This window comes from Fukomys damarensis, unplaced genomic scaffold (genome assembly GCF_012274545.1).
Source record: "Fukomys damarensis isolate Sample0158 unplaced genomic scaffold, DMR_v1.0_HiC HiC_scaffold_4, whole genome shotgun sequence".
Taxonomy (NCBI): domain Eukaryota; kingdom Metazoa; phylum Chordata; class Mammalia; order Rodentia; family Bathyergidae; genus Fukomys; species Fukomys damarensis.
This window is the reverse complement of record NW_022900916.1, coordinates 48,610,843-48,615,973: the sequence shown is the minus strand read 5'-3', so window position 1 is coordinate 48,615,973 and position 5,131 is coordinate 48,610,843. Positions and strand designations below refer to the sequence as shown.

The following is a 5,131-nucleotide window of genomic DNA, read 5'->3' as shown; positions in this document are numbered from 1 at the left end:
TTGAGCTGTTTCCACAGACTGAAGTTTACATATAGAACTAAGACTTCAGTGTCTACCTTAGAGGTTAATTTCTAAGATTCTGTTATTACTTCCATGTCACCAGACAGAACTATAGATCTCATTTTCATTAATATTAAAAAATTAGAGGTCAACTTTTCTTTCCAACTATCAAGTGTCTTACAATCTAGCTATCATAAAAATTAGTCATTAATAAGCTTTAGGGCCAATTTTTCTCCTGTGCTTTCTCTTAAGGGGTAATTTTTCTCAGTGAAAGAACTGCTTGACAAATAGATGTGTCAACAGACTAAAACTAAATTCATCCAAAGATCTGTTTTTCTCCCTGACATCTGAATAGTTCTTCCCTGATACATCTATCCCTGTTATCTTTTGTCAAATTTTACATGAAACTAAATCTCTCTATTAACATAGGTTTTGATTTTTGTCATTGCTAATGATGTATCTATAAAATTCCCCTCAAATCTCACTGTACCCTTTTTGTGTCTGAGATTTTTTTTCCCTCTTATGTTGATATATGTTATCCTGAACTATGTGTTCACTAGTGCTATCCTTACAAAATCACCCACAAGGGCCAGGGATTTAGCTCAGTGGTTCTACCACTTGCCTCGCAAGCTCAAGGTCCCCAGTTTGATCCTCAGTACCAACAAAACAAAACAAAACAAAAAATTGCCCACAGTACACATAATAATTTTTATTTATTTTTAGATCTATCAAGTAAATACAATTCAATCACTTTATTGTTTAATGCTTTGAATATTAAAAAAGAAAAACGAGTTAATTTGTTTTTCAGGTTATTTCTCACATCCAATAATTAAATGCAAACTGCTTTCTTAACCAATGCTATAAGATTTTCTATTTATTTTAGTTGAGTACATACCAATCTAAATCTTGTGCTCCTTCAAATTCATCAGCTATTTTAGGGTTTTTGGTTTTAAAACTGCCTTATAGTGTAGTTACGCTATTATTTTTAGTATGTGATACTAATCTTGTGTCATTTTAATGCAAAAGGAATCTGTTTATCCAGAGACAGCCTATATATCTGAATGATGCCATTAAGTTTTGGAGGAGGCAAATAGTTTAGAACCTATGACAGTGGCTTAACTACTCCTTCAGTGTGTTTATATGATAGTAATCGAAAGTGCAATGGCTTTACTATTTATAATATCTTGTAGAAGTAGTTTAAAAAATTCAAGCAAAAACCAAATTTCCGTTGAACCCAGAAAGGCACATCTTATCTATCTTAGGCTACTTTTCAATGTGTAAATATGAATTACAACCCATGGAAATTTATTTCAGCAGAGTGATCTGAAACAAATGTCCCAGTTTCAAGTTGTAACTAAATCCAGAAGTTACATCAAATAGAGGTTATACCATAAATGATAGAATAAAAGTTCCTGTGAATTGATGTGCTAAGTTTGCAGAGTTTCCTTATCACTTCTTTTTTATTTTAATCTGTTTAAATATTGATTATCTGCTCTACAAGAGTGGACTTTCCCACACTAGATGAAAAGATTCTCAACTCTGGAATTAATGACATTTGGGACTGACATTTTGTTTGGAAGGGCTATTCTGCACAGTGAGGATATTTAACACCATCTCTGGCTCCATTCACTCAATATTAGTAACATTTTTCATGTGTAAGAATCAAAAATATCTCCAGTCCTGCTTCACAAGTGCAAGATCCTAAGTTCGATCCCCAGAACCAAAAAAAAAAAGTAAAAGAAAAATAAAAAAATATATCTCCACTCATTGCCAAACATCCACTGGGATATAAAACAAAACAAAAAAAGGCTCTCTGACCCACCCACACTCGTCACCCACTGTGTAACTCTGCCCTGTGTTCCCTTTCCGCCTGCCCCCCCACCTTTGTTCTCTCTCTCCCTCTCTCCTTTGTTCCCTTTCTGCCAAGCAGCCCACTGTGCCACCTAGGCTCTTTAATAAAGATCTCTCATACAGGAAAAAAAAAAAAAGATCAAACCTTGCTCCAAGTAGATGAAAATCTTTTTTATCTTAGCAAAGATCTAGAAACTATCTAAATCATACACTGCCTTCCAAGACTGCTGTCCACATATCACAGAAACTAAATTAGAAGGAAACTTCTAAAGTCATGCATAATTTTTTCTATACATCAGAACCAAATCATCATTTTTTGAACTAATGATTTATGAAAATGATTCTATTTATGCTGGACATTTCTGTTATATGAGCTAAATTCTACTCTCTTCATTCTGAAGTAAAACACAATGAGATTTAATAGGAGAATGAACTGGAAGATGGGGCCAGACAACAAAGATGTCAATGTGATAGAAATTTTAAGCAATCTGACTCTCTTTATTACTGACACTTTAACAGACACAAGAAATATTTTTTTCTTCTTGATATCTAGAGACTATCACATATGTTATTAACTAATTATTTGGAAGAAACAAGAAAACTGAAATGCTTTGATGTATTTTCTTAATATTTATGTAAAACTGTTAAGTATTATACCGAGAAATGCCGAAGAGGTTTATTCATATAGCTCAATAATATTTTTGAGTGTATGATTCACAAGAAATGATTCGTCACTATTTTCTTTTCCTTCTCATTCCAAATTCTTGTAATATTCCTCTAAATATTAAAGCTAGAAAAATTACCTTCATGGGATTCTCTTCCTTTTCATAATCTTATACAACTAGAATCCTGATCATATGCCCCTATTTTATTCAATAACCATTTGACCAAGTAAACACTGTTCAAATTTTGTAAAATTTGTGCTATCAAATATTTAAAAGGATAATAATAAAATAAAAGTATGTTTAACATTTTTGAACATACAGTAAGGGTCTTACCTACAAGCAACATTTGGATCAGCATTTCTTGAAAGTAACAGATCTACACACTTCAAGATTTGTTCCTCGGAGCCACGAGCAGAACATGCAGTCATCAAAATAGTTTGCTTATCTATAGCAAATAGAACAGGAAAGCATATCTAATTTACTTCTCTACCATTCAATATTCTAAATATTACACTTTAAAATTCCACAACTACTTTCTAAATCTTTCACTTTTAGTAGGTAACTCAACAACACATGAGATCAGGTCTGAATCCCTTTGATCTCCAAAATACATGTATAATTTTTAAAATTCCTTCCCCTATTCTCATTTCTTCAAGTGAATGGAAAGTAGTTAAGCACATACACTCTGTGTAGCCACACTGCTCAGATATGAATAAGTACTGGTTTATTAAAATTTGTATCGCTGAAAGTACTACTGGAAAAACTATCTATATTCTCTGGTTTCACTCCTTTTTCTTCCATTTGACAATTCTTGAAATCCTGGCTTATAAATTATCCTTAAGAACTACCATCACTGCCACATTTATTGTTCTTTTTCAGACCTTTTCTACTTGATCTCTCTGAACTCACTCCATTTCCTAAAACTCCTCTCCTCTTGGCTACCATGGCATCAATGGACATTGGGCTAGATTAAAAACAAAAACATTTCATTTGAGAACTCAAGGAATTCAAAATAGGTCACCATAGCCATGGATAACATTAATGGCTCAATGCTGACAGAACATAAAGATTCTGGTCCTAGTTTTGCCACTGATAAACTAGAATTCTAGTGATGTCTTATTCTATCATTAGATTTACATTTAAAGATGTAAAACTAACACCTAATCTCCTTAATCTGGTAGGGATATTTATGTGTACATTCTGTGAAAAAATATGAAGTGTTTTATAAACATTTCCGCATTTCTAGTATAAGAAGCATAAAAAGAAAATAATCAATTTTTAAGCATAATAATTTATAGACTTTGTAAATACCTTTTTTTTTTTGGTACCTGTGGTCACTTAGGACCTTGTGCTTTCTAGACAGGTGGCAGCATCACTGAGCTAAATCTCTGAGCACAAAAAATCTCACTCTTAAGTGTTGCTTTCATTGTGTGGTATTTTAAAACAACATAATAAAAAAGATAAAGTAAGGAATTTTTGTAAAATTCATCAAAGAAAACAGAATAAAAACTATTTTATAAATCTCAAAAGTAGGTACAAAATTAATGTGAAAATTAATAGTGAAATAAAATCTATACCTGAATTGTGAACTATGTTCAATTACATATGAAAAACATGTTAAAAATAAGTAATCAGTAACTCAATATAATTATTAGACTGGCCAGGTGTGATGGCACACACCAGTAATCCTAGCACTCTGGGTGGCTGAGGCAGGAGGATCCACTGGTTTGAGCCCAGTTTGGGCAATGCAGCAAGACCCTGTTTCAAAATAAAAAAATGGGCTGGAGATTTAGCTCTGTGGTTCAAGTGCCTGCTTCAAAATAAAAAATGGCCAGGGATGTAGCTCAGGGGGAAAAGGCCCTTGTTTGCAAACAAAAAATTATAATGAATTTACACAGCCACTTGTTCTTTAAAAGTACTCAAAGAACTACCAAGTAGAAATTATTTAATAAACTATTTAATAAAATATACTTGAATTAAACTATCATTGAAGCAATTTTAAGTGATACAAACTCAGAGCTGAGTTTATAATTCCACAGACTGATTTTCAAGCAATTTTCCAGGAAATTAATAGTTTTTTGATGTTTCTTTGAAAGCATTTTTCCTTTAAAAATAACCAAAACCCTCAAGCCCAGAAGGTAAAAGTTAACATTATATGTTATAAAGATACAATATCTGGAATCTATTTTCATAGAAAGAACTTTTTATTTTTTGGAAATAACTTTTTAAATATGTAGGTTTCCAATTCAATTGTGCATAATATTTATAAAACGCAACCTAACAACTAGGTTTTTCTCAAGCTGCTTTAATTTATTTTCACTTTGCATAACAGCTGCTTGGGAATAAAAGAATCACAGTAGGGCAGAGGATTTAGCTCAGTGGTTCAGTTGCCTGCCTCACAAGCACAAGGTCCCAAGTTTGATCCCTGGTACCAAAAAAAAAAAAAAAAAAAGAATCACAGTAAACCTAAGCAGTTACATTTTCTCTATCATCTTACCTTTATTAAAGCTTGCATTAGCACCTCTGTCCAAAAGGAGCCGAATCAGTTCTACATTGGCAACACTGGCAGCATACATAAGAGGAGTCCATCCATAACGAAAGCTAGAATCTATGTT

The 5,131-nt window shown here is 32.6% G+C and overlaps 1 protein-coding gene across 1 annotated transcript in view; it reads right to left on the bottom strand.

Annotated features, from left to right (window-relative positions):
* Positions 1-2,912, bottom strand: part of Asz1 (ankyrin repeat, SAM and basic leucine zipper domain containing 1) — a 45,588-nt gene extending 42,676 nt beyond the window's left edge. The window contains exon 1 of the mRNA XM_010621896.1: positions 2,854-2,912. The gene's annotated coding sequence lies outside the window, so the exon portion shown is untranslated. The remainder of the gene's footprint in view (positions 1-2,853) is intronic.
* Positions 2,913-5,131: the final 2,219 nt, after the last annotated feature.